Source organism: Lygodium microphyllum, chromosome 16, assembly GCF_053477565.2.
Source record: "Lygodium microphyllum isolate KBCC chromosome 16, Lygodium_microphyllum_v1.1.10, whole genome shotgun sequence".
Lineage (NCBI taxonomy): Eukaryota > Viridiplantae > Streptophyta > Polypodiopsida > Schizaeales > Lygodiaceae > Lygodium > Lygodium microphyllum.
Window position 1 is genome coordinate 149,215,269 of NC_141150.1, and position 12,500 is coordinate 149,227,768.

Here is a 12,500-nt window from a genome sequence, read left to right on the forward strand (position 1 = left end):
GCACGTCGCGTTGTCATGTCAACACACACCACACCACCCCTCCCCCCCTCAAAAATCCCCCCCCCCTCAACACACACCACACCACCCCTCCCCTTCCCCCCCTCCAAATTTCGCCCCCCCTCAACACACACCACCCCACCCCTCCCCCCCCCCCCCCCCCCCCCCCCCGCCCCCAAAAAATTCGCCCCCCCCCAACACACACCACCCCACCCCTCCCCCCCAAAAATTTCGGCCACCCCCCTCAACACACACCACACCACCCCTCCCCCCCCCCCCCCAACACACCTCCCCACCCTTCCCCCCCCCCCCCCCCCCCCGCCCCCAACACACACCACCCCTCCTCCCCCCCAAAAATTCGCCCCCCCCCCCCTCAATACACACCTCCCCACCCTTCCCCCCCCCCCTCAACACACACCACACCACCCCTCCCCTTCCCCCCCTCCAAATTTCACCCCCCCCTCAACACACACCACCCCACCCCTCCCCCCCCCCCCTCCAAATTTCGCCCCTTCTCCCCCCCAAAAATTCGCCCCCCCCCCCTCAACACACACCACACCACACCACCCCTCCCCCCCCCACCCCCCTCAACACACACCACCCCACACCACCCCTCCCCCCCCCCAAAAATCCCCCCCCCCCCTCAACACACACCACCCCCCCCCCCCCCCCCCAACACACACCACACCACCCCTCCCCCCCCCTCAAAAATTCCCCCCCCCCTCAACACACAAAACACCACCCCTCCCCCCCCCCCCTCCAAATTTTGCCCCCCCCCCCCCAAAATATTGGCCCCCCCCTCAACACACACCACACCACACCACCCCTCCCCCCCCCTCCAAATTTCGCCCCCCACCCCCCTCAACACACACCACCCCACACCTCCCCTCCCCCCCCCAAAAATTCCCCCCCCCCCCTCAACACACACCACCACATCCCCCCCCCCCCTCAACACACACCACACCACCCCTCCCCCCCTCAAAAATCCCCCCCCCCCCTCAACACACAAAACACCACCCCTCGCCCCCCCCTCAAAAATCCCCCCCCCCAACACACACCACACCACACAACCCCTCCCCCTCCCCCCTCCAAATTTTGCCCCCCCCCCCCTCAACACACACCACCCCTCCCCCCCCCCCCCAAAATTCGCCCCCCCCCTCAAAAATCCCCCCCCCCCCCTCAACACACACCACACCACACCACACCAACCCTCCCCTTCCCCCCTCCAAATTTCGCCTTCCCCTCAACACACACCACCCCAGCCCTCCCCCCCCCCCCCAAAAATTCGCCCCCCCCCATCCAAATTTCGCCCCTTCCCCCCCCAAAAATTCGCCCCCCCCCTCAACACACACCACACCACACCACGCCTCCCCCCCCTCAAAAATTCCCCCCCCCCCTCAACACACACGACACCACACCACCCCTCCCTCCCCCTCAAAAATCCCCCCCCTCAACACACACCACACCACCCCTCCCCTTCCGCCCCTCCAAATTTCGCCCCCCCCTCAACACACACCACCCCACCCCTCCCCCCCCCTCCCCCAAAAAATTCCCCCCCCCCCCCAACCACACCACCCCACCCCCCCCCCCCCCCAAAAATTCGGCCACCCCCCTCAACACACACCACACCACACACCCCCTCCCCCCCCTCCAAAATTTGCGCCCCCCCCCCCCCCCCCCCCCCACCCCCGCCCCCAACACAAACCACCCCTCCCCCCCCCCCAAAAATTCGCGCCCCCCCCCTCAATACACACCTCCCCACCCCCCCCCCCCTCAACAAACACCACACCACCCCTCCCCCCCCCCCTCAAAAATCCCCCCCCCCCCCCCCCCCTCACCCACACACCCCCCCCCCCCAACACACACCACACAACCCCTCCCCCCCCCCCTCAAAAATTCCCCACCCCCCCCTCAACACACACCACACCACCCCTCCCCCCCCCCCTCAAAAATCCCCCCCCCCCCTCAACACAGACCACATCACACCACCCCTCCCCCCCCCCTCCAAATTTTGCCCCCCCCCCCCCCCCAACACACACCACACCACCCCTCCCCCCCCTCAAAAATTCCCCCCCCCCCCCCTCAACACACAAAACACCACCCCTCCCCCCCCCCCTAAAAACACACCACACCACACCACCCCTCCCCCCCGCCCTCCAAATTTTGCCCCCCCCCCCCAAAAAATTGGCCCCCCCCTCAACACACACCACACCACACCACCCCTCCCCCCCCCTCCAAATTTCGCCCCCCACCCCCCTCAACACACACCACCCCACACCTCCACTCCCCCCCCCAAAAAATTCCCCCCCCCCCCCAACACACACCACCACATCCCCCCCCCCTCAACACACACCACACCACCCCTCCCCCCCCCTCAAAAATCCCCCCCCCCTCAAAAATCCCCCCCCCCCCCAACACACACTACACCACACAACCCCTCCCCCCCCCCCTCCAAATTTTGCCCCCCCCCCCAAAAAAATTGGCCCCCCCCCTCAACACACACCACACCACACCACCCCTCCCCCCCCCCTCCAAAATTCGCCCCCTCCACCCCCCCTCAAAAATCCCCCCCCCCCCCCCCCCTCAACACACACCACACCACACCACACCAACCCTCCCCTTCCCCCCTCCAAATTTTGCCTTCCCCTCAACACACACCACCCCAGCCCTCCCCCCCCCCCAAAAATTCGCCCCCCCGCGTCCAAATTTCGCCCCTTTCCCCCCCAAAAATTCGACCCCCCCCCTTCAACACACACCACACCACACCACCCCACACCACGCCTCCCCCCCCTCAAAAATTCCCCCCCCCCCCCCCCTCAACACACACCACACCACACCACCCCTCCCCCCCCCTCAAAAATCCCCCCCCCTCAACACACACCACACAACCCCTCCCCTTCCCCCCCTCCAAATTTCGCCACCCCCTCAACACACACCACCCCACCCCTCCCCCCCCCCCCCCCCCAAAAAATTCCCCCCCCCCCAACACACACCACCCCACCCCCCCCCCCCAAAAAAATTCGGCCACCCCCCTCAACACACACCACACCACACACCCCCTCCCCCCCTCCAAAATTTGCCCCCCCCCCCCCCCCCCGCCCCCAACACAAACCACCCCTCCCCCCCCCCCCAAAATTCGCGCCCCCCCCCCCTCAATACACACCTCCCCACCGCCCCCCCCCCTCAAAAATCCCCCCCCCCCCCTCAACACACACCACACCACACCACCCCCCCCCCCCCCCCCCCAAAAAATCCCCCCCCCCCCTCAACACACACAACCCCACCCCCCCCCCCCCAACACACACCACACAACCCCTCCCCCCCCCCCAAAAATTCCCCGCCCCCCCCTCAACACACACCACACCACCCCTCCCCCCCCCCTCAAAAATCCCCCCCCCCCCCCTCCAAATTTTGCCCCCCCCCCCCCCCCCAAAAATTGGCCCCCCCCCTCAACACACACCACACCAAACCACCCCTCCCCCCCCCTCCAAAATTCGCCTCCCCCCCCCCCCCCCTCAACACACACCACCCCACCCCCCCCCCTCAACACACACCACACCACCCCTCCCCCCCCCCCCTCAAAAATCCCCCCCCCCCTCAACACACACCACACCACCCCTCCCCTTCCCCCCCTCGAAATTTCGCCCCCCCCTCAACACACACCACCCCACCCCTCCCCCCCCCCCTCCAAATTTCTCCCCCCCAAAAATTCGCCCCCCCCCCCCCCCCCCTCAACACACACACACCACACCACACCACCCCCCCCCCCCACCCCCCTCAACACACACCACCCCACACCACCCCTCCCCCCCCCCAAAAATCCCCCCCCCCCCCCCCTCAACACACACCACCCCACCCCCCCCCCCCCCCAACACACACCACACCACCCCTCCCCCCCCCCCTAAAAACACACCACACCACACCACCCCTCCCCCCCGCCCTCCAAATTTTGCCCCCCCCCCCCAAAAAATTGGCCCCCCCCTCAACACACACCACACCACACCACCCCTCCCCCCCCCCTCCAAATTTCGCCCCCCACCCCCCTCAACACACACCACCCCACACCTCCCCTCCCCCCCCCCAAAAATTCCCCCCCCCCCCCCAACACACCCACCACATCCCCCCCCCCTCAACACACACCACACCACCCCTCCCCCCCCCTCAAAAATCCCCCCCCCCCCTCAACACACAAAACACCACCCCTCCCCCCCCCCCTCAAAAATCCCCCCCCCCCCAACACACACTACACCACACAACCCCTCCCCCCCCCCCTCCAAATTTTGCCCCCCCCCCCCCAAAAAATTGGCCCCCCCCCTCAACACACACCACACCACACCACCCCTCCCCCCCCCCCTCCAAAATTCGCCCCCTCCACCCCCCCTCAAAAATCCCCCCCCCCCCCCCCTCAACACACACCACACCACACCACACCAACCCTCCCCTTCCCCCCTCCAAATTTCGCCTTCCCCTCAACACACACCACCCCAGCCCTCCCCCCCCCCAAAAATTCGCCCCCCCCCCCCCTCCAAATTTCGCCGCTTCCCCCCCCAAAATTCGACCCCCCCCCCCTCAACACACACCACACCACACCACCCCACACCACGCCTCCCCCCCCTCAAAAATTCCCCCCCCCCCCCCCCCCCTCAACACACACCACACCACACCACCCCTCCCCCCCCCAAAAATCCCCCCCCCCTCAACACACACCACACAACCCCTCCCCTTCCCCCACTCCAAATTTCGCCACCCCCTCAACACACACCACCCCACCCCTCCCCCCCCCCCCGCCCCCAAAAAATTCCCCCCCCCCCCCCCAAAAAAATTCGGCCACCCCCCCTCAACACACACCACACCACACACCCCCTCCCCCCCTCCAAAATTTCCCCCCCCCCCGCCCCCAACACAAACCACCCCTCCCCCCCCCCCCAAAATTCGCGCCCCCCCCCTCAATACACACCTCCCCCCCCCCCCCCCCTCAACAAACACCACACCACCCCTCCCCCCCCCTCAAAAATCCCCCCCCCCCCCCCCCTCAACACACACCACACCACACCACACCACCCCTCCCCCCCCCCCTCAACACACACCACCCCACCCCCCCCCCCCAACACACACCACACAACCCCTCCCCCCCCCTCAAAAATTCCCCGCCCCCCCCTCAACACACACCACACCACCCCTCCCCCCCCCCCCCCCCCTCAAAAATCCCCCCCCCCCCTCAACACACACCACATCACACCACCCCTCCCCCCCCCCTCCAAAAATTGGCCCCCCCCAAAAATTTCCCACCCCTCCCCCCTCAACACACACCACCCCTCCCCCCCCCCGCCCCCAAAAAATTCGCCCCCCCCCCCCCCCCCCCCCCCCCAACACACACCACTCCACCTTCCCCCCAAAAAAAATTCGGCCACCCCCCTCAACACACACCACACCACACCACACCACACCACCCCCCCCTCCAAATTTCGCCTTCCCCTCAACACACACCACCCCACCCCTCCCCCCCCCCCAAAAAATTCGCCCCCCCGGTCCAAATTTCCCCCCCTCAACACACACCACACCACCCCTCCCCTTCCCCTCCACCAAATTTCGCCCCCCCCCTCAACACACACCACACCACCCCTACCTCCCCCCTCCAAAATTTCCCCCCCCCCCCGCCCCCAACACACACCACCCCTCCCCCCCCCCCCAAAAATTCGCCCCCCCCCGCCCCCAACAGACACCACCCCTCCCCCCCCCCCAAAAATTCGCCCCCCCCCCCCCCCCCTCAACACACACCACACCACACCACACCACCCCTCCCCTTCCCCCCCTCTAAATTTAGCCCCCCCCTCAACACACACCACCCCACCCCTTCCCCCCCCCCCCAAAAAATTCGCCCCCCTTCCCCTCCAAATTTCCCCCCTTCCCCCCCCCAAAAATTCGCCCCCCCCCCCCCCCCCTGAACACACACCACCCCTCCCCTCCCCCACCCCCCCCCCCCCCCCCTCAACACACACCACCCCACACCACCCCTTCCCCCCCCCCCCCCGTCAAAAATTCCTACCCCCCCCCTCAACACACAAAACACCACCCCTCCCCCCCTCCTCCACGTCGCGTCATGGAGGGTGGGTGGGTGTGTTAAGGGGAGGGGAGCACGTCGCGTCGTGTCAGGCCATGGGGCGCGGGGGGGGGGGGCATTGCGTTGGGTGGGTGTGTGTGTTAAGGGGAGGGTGGCACATCGCATCGTGTTGTGTCATGGGGGGGCGGGGAGGGGGGGGATCCCATGGGGGGGGATGTCATAGGGGGGGGGCGCGTCGCATCGTGTCGTGTCATGGGGGGGGGGGGGGGCGGTGAGGATGTCATGGGGGGGGGGGGGGGCGCGTCGCATCATGTCGTGTCGTGGGGGGGGGGGGTGGGGTGAGGATGTCATGGGGGGGGGGGGGGGGGGCGCGTCGCATCATGTCGTGTCGTGGGTGGGGGGGCTGGGGTGGGGATGTCATGGGGCGGGGGGGGGGCGCGGCACGTCGCGACATGGTGTGGTGTGTGTTGAGGGGGGAAGGGGGGGGCGCGTCGTGTCGTGTCGTGTCATGGCGGGGCGCGTCGCGTCGCGTCGTGTCATGGGGGCTGGGGGGGGATGTCATGGGGGGGCCGAATTTTTGAGGGGGAGGGGGGGGGGTGGTGTGTGTTGAGGGGGGAGGCGAATTTTTGAGGGGGGGACGACATGGGGGGGCGCATCGCGTCGTGTCGTGTCATGGGGGATGGGGGGATGTCATGGGGGGGGGAGGGGGGTTGTCATGTTATGTAGGGGAGAGGGCGCGTCGCGTCATGTCGGGGCATGGTGGGGGGAGGGGGCATCGCGACACCCCGCGTCACCCCCCACGACACGGCACACCCCCCCACCCCACCCCACCGCACCCCCCTACGACGCGGCGCCTCCCCCCCCACCCCACCTCGAAAAACCCCGCTCCATCCACAGCACCCCACCACTCCTCCAAAAACCAGGCTCGACCCACCGTGCCCCGCCTCACTCCCCCACGACACGGCGCACCCTTCACCCCACCGCACCCCCCCACGATGCCCCCCGCACCCCACCTCGAGAAACCCCGCTCCCTCCACACCACCCCACCACGCCTCCGAAAACCCCGCTCGACCCACCCCACCTCACGTGAGCCCCCCCACGACACGGCACACCCCCCACACCCCACCGCACCCCCCCACGACACGGCGCACCCCCCCACCCCCCCTCACCCCACGTCGAAAAACCCCGCTCGACCCACCCAACCCCGCGTCACTCCCCCATGACACGGCACACCCCCCACCCCACCGCACCCCCCCACGACGCCCCCCCCCGCACCCCACCTCGAAAAACCCCGCTCCCTCCACGCCACACCACAAATGCCTCCGAAAACCCCGCTCGACCCACCCCACCCCGCGTCACCCCCCCACGACATGGCGCACCCCCCACCCCACCGCACCCCCCAGCGACGCCGCCCCGCACCCCACCTCGAAAAACCCCGCTCCCTCCATACCACCCCACCACGCCTCCGAAAACCCCGCTCGACCCACCCCACCTCGCGTCAGCCCCCCACGACACGGCACACCCCCCACACCCCACCGCACCCCCCCACGACGCGGCGCATCCCCCCCCCCCCCCCCCCGCACCCCACCTCGAAAAACCCCACTCGACCCACCCAACCCCGCGTCACTCCCCCAGGACACGGCACACCCCCCACCCCACCGCACCCCCCCACGACGCGGCACATATCCCCCCCCCCCCCCCCTCCCCGCACCCCACCTCGAAAAACCCCGCTCGACCCACCCCACCCCGCGTCTCCCCCCCACGACACGGCGCACCCCCCCACCCCACCGCACCCCCCCACGACACCCCCCCGCACCCCACCTCGAAAAACCGCGCTCCCTCCACAGCACCCCACCTCTCCTCCCAAAACCCCGCTCGACCACCCCCACCCCGCGTCACCCCCCACGACGCCCCCCCGCACCCCACCTCGAAAAACCGCGCTCCCTCCACAGCACCCCACCTGTCCTCCAAAAACCCCGCTTGACCACCCCAACCCCGCGTCACTCCCCCATGACACGGCGCACCGCCCCACCCCACCGCACCCCCCCACGACGCCCCCCCGCGTCACTCCCCCATGACACGGCGCACCCCCCCACGACGCCCCCCCCCCCCGCACCCCACCTCGAAAAACCCCGCTCCCTCCACACCACCCCGCCACGCCTCCAAAAAACCGTGCTCGACCCACCCCACCCCGCGTCACGGCGCACCCCCCCCCACCCCACCTCGAAAAACCGCGCTCCATCCACAGCACCCCACCTCTCCTCCAAAAACCCCGCTCGACCCACCCCACCCCGCGTCACCCCCCCACGACACGGCGCACCCCCCCACGACGCCCCCCCCCGCACCCCACCTCGAAAAACCCCGCTGCCTCCACGCCTCCGAAACCCCGCTCGACCCGCGTCACGGCGCACCCCCCCCACGACGCCCCGCCGCACCCCACCTCGAAAAACCCCGCTCCCTCCACAGCACCCCGCCACGCCTCCGAAAACCCCGCTCGACCCACCCCACCCCGCGTCACCCGCCACGACACGGCGCACCCCCCCACAACGCCCCCCCCCGCACCCACCTCGAAAAACCCCGCTCCCTCCACGCCTCCGAAAACCCCGCTCGACCCACCCCACCCCGCGTCACCCCCCCACGACATGGCGCACCCCCCACCCCACCGCACCCCCCAGCGACGCCGCCCCGCACCCCACCTCGAAAAACCCCGCTCCCTCCATACCACCCCACCACGCCTCCGAAAACCCCGCTCGACCCACCCCACCTCGCGTCAGCCCCCCACGACACGGCACACCCCCCACACCCCACCGCACCCCCCCACGACGCGGCGCATATCCCCCCCCCCCCCCCCCCCGCACCCCACCTCGAAAAACCCCACTCGACCCACCCAACCCCGCGTCACTCCCCCAGGACACGGCACACCCCCCACCCCACCGCACCCCCCCACGACGCGGCACATATCCCCCCCCCCCCCCCCCCCCTCCCCGCACCCCACCTCGAAAAACCCCGCTCGACCCACCCCACCCCGCGTCTCCCCCCCACGACACGGCGCACCCCCCCACCCCACCGCACCCCCCCACGACACCCCCCCGCACCCCACCTCGAAAAACCGCGCTCCCTCCACAGCACCCCACCTCTCCTCCCAAAACCCCGCTCGACCACCCCCACCCCGCGTCACCCCCCACGACGCCCCCCCGCACCCCACCTCGAAAAACCGCGCTCCCTCCACAGCACCCCACCTCTCCTCCAAAAACCCCGCTTGACCACCCCAACCCCGCGTCACTCCCCCATGACACGGCGCACCGCCCCACCCCACCGCACCCCCCCACGACGCCCCCCCGCGTCACTCCCCCATGACACGGCGCACCCCCCCACGACGCCCCCCCCCCCCGCACCCCACCTCGAAAAACCCCGCTCCCTCCACACCACCCCGCCACGCCTCCAAAAAACCGCGCTCGACCCACCCCACCCCGCGTCACGGCGCACCCCCCCCCACCCCACCTCGAAAAACCGCGCTCCATCCACAGCACCCCACCTCTCCTCCAAAAACCCCGCTCGACCCACCCCACCCCGCGTCACCCCCCCACGACACGGCGCACCCCCCCACGACGCCCCCCCCCGCACCCCACCTCGAAAAACCCCGCTGCCTCCACGCCTCCGAAACCCCGCTCGACCCGCGTCACGGCGCACCCCCCCCACGACGCCCCGCCGCACCCCACCTCGAAAAACCCCGCTCCCTCCACAGCACCCCGCCACGCCTCCGAAAACCCCGCTCGACCCACCCCACCCCGCGTCACCCGCCACGACACGGCGCACCCCCCCACAACGCCCCCCCCCGCACCCACCTCGAAAAACCCCGCTCCCTCCACGCCTCCGAAAACCCCGCTCGACCCACCCCACCCCGCGTCACCCCCCCACGACATGGCGCACCCCCCACCCCACCGCACCCCCCAGCGACGCCGCCCCGCACCCCACCTCGAAAAACCCCGCTCCCTCCATACCACCCCACCACGCCTCCGAAAACCCCGCTCGACCCACCCCACCTCGCGTCAGCCCCCCACGACACGGCACACCCCCCACACCCCACCGCACCCCCCCACGACGCGGCGCATATCCCCCCCCCCCCCCCCCCCGCACCCCACCTCGAAAAACCCCACTCGACCCACCCAACCCCGCGTCACTCCCCCAGGACACGGCACACCCCCCACCCCACCGCACCCCCCCACGACGCGGCACATATCCCCCCCCCCCCCCCCCCCTCCCCGCACCCCACCTCGAAAAACCCCGCTCGACCCACCCCACCCCGCGTCTCCCCCCCACGACACGGCGCACCCCCCCACCCCACCGCACCCCCCCACGACACCCCCCCGCACCCCACCTCGAAAAACCGCGCTCCCTCCACAGCACCCCACCTCTCCTCCCAAAACCCCGCTCGACCACCCCCACCCCGCGTCACCCCCCACGACGCCCCCCCGCACCCCACCTCGAAAAACCGCGCTCCCTCCACAGCACCCCACCTCTCCTCCAAAAACCCCGCTTGACCACCCCAACCCCGCGTCACTCCCCCATGACACGGCGCACCGCCCCACCCCACCGCACCCCCCCACGACGCCCCCCCGCGTCACTCCCCCATGACACGGCGCACCCCCCCACGACGCCCCCCCCCCGCACCCCACCTCGAAAAACCCCGCTCCCTCCACACCACCCCGCCACGCCTCCAAAAAACCGCGCTCGACCCACCCCACCCCGCGTCACGGCGCACCCCCCCCCACCCCACCTCGAAAAACCGCGCTCCATCCACAGCACCCCACCTCTCCTCCAAAAACCCCGCTCGACCCACCCCACCCCGCGTCACCCCCCCACGACACGGCGCACCCCCCCACGACGCCCCCCCCCGCACCCCACCTCGAAAAACCCCGCTGCCTCCACGCCTCCGAAACCCCGCTCGACCCGCGTCACGGCGCACCCCCCCCACGACGCCCCGCCGCACCCCACCTCGAAAAACCCCGCTCCCTCCACAGCACCCCGCCACGCCTCCGAAAACCCCGCTCGACCCACCCCACCCCGCGTCACCCCCCCACGACACGGCGCACCCCCCCACGACGCCCCCCCCCGCACCCCACCTCGAAAAACCCCGCTGCCTCCACGCCTCCGAAACCCCGCTCGACCCGCGTCACGGCGCACCCCCCCCACGACGCCCCGCCGCACCCCACCTCGAAAAACCCCGCTCCCTCCACAGCACCCCGCCACGCCTCCGAAAACCCCGCTCGACCCACCCCACCCCGCGTCACCCGCCACGACACGGCGCACCCCCCCACAACGCCCCCCCCCGCACCCACCTCGAAAAACCCCGCTCCCTCCACGCCTCCGAAAACCCCGCTCGACCCACCCCACCCCGCGTCACCCCCCCCACGACACGGCGCACCCCCCCACGACGCCCCCCCCGCACCCCACCTCGAAAACCCCCCGCTCGACCCACCCCACCCCGCGTCACCCCCCCACGACGCCCCCGCGCACCCCACCTCGGAAAACCCGCTGCATCCACACCACCCCACCCCACCTCGAAAAACCCGCTGCATCCACACCACCCCACCCCGCGTCACGGCACACCCCACCGCACCCCCCCTCGACGCGGCGCATCCCCCCCGCACCCCACCTCGGAAAACCCCGCTCCATCCACACGACCCGGCCACGCCTCCAAAAACCCCGCTCGACCCAGCCCACCCCGCGTCACCCCCCCACGACACGGCGCACCCTCCACCCCACCGCACCCCCCGACGACGCGGCGTATCCCCCGCGCACCCCACCTCCAAAAACCCCGCTCGACCCACGGCACGTCACCTCACCCCCCCACGACATGGCACACCCTCCCTCCTAAGAAATCCCGCTCCGCAATGACACGGCACACACACCCCACTGCACACGACCCCCTCCCGCGACACGGAACCTTCCACCCCCCGACGGACCTCCTCAAGAAACCCCCCCACGACATGGCACACCCTCCCTCCTCAGAAATCCCCGCTCCAACAACCCGCCCGCGCAACATGGCACGCCCTCCCTCCTCGGAAAAACCCCGCTCCACCGAACCCCCCCACAACATGGCACACCCTCCGCTCCCAAAATACCTCGCATCTTGAGGAGGGGGTATCACGTGAGAGCGAGGCAGAGGGAGGGGCCAGGCACGACGTACGCAAAGACAATCGCGACGAGGAGAGGAGGCGCCGCGTCATGGCAAGGCGAGGGGGTTTCCTACCACGATGTCAGCGTTGGAGAGTCGAGACGTGATCCGAGGGGATTTCCATGCCACGGTCTCGAAACAAGCATGCAAAAGGGTGCAGCACCAGGACTTCCCGGGAGGTCACCCATCCCAGTACTGTTCTGGCCCAAGCGCGCTTAACTGCGGAGTTCTGATGGGATCCGGTGTATTAGCGCTGGTGTGACC

At 70.1% G+C, this 12,500-nt stretch overlaps 1 non-coding gene across 1 annotated transcript in view; it reads right to left on the minus strand.

Moving 5' to 3' along the window:
- Positions 1-12,387: 12,387 nt before the first annotated feature.
- The window catches only part of LOC148024182 (5S ribosomal RNA), a 119-nt gene continuing 6 nt past the window's right edge, over positions 12,388-12,500 (minus strand). Inside the window, exon 1 of the ribosomal RNA XR_015694103.1 lies at positions 12,388-12,500. This exon is cut by the window's right edge and continues 6 nt beyond it. This is a non-coding gene — a ribosomal RNA (5S ribosomal RNA).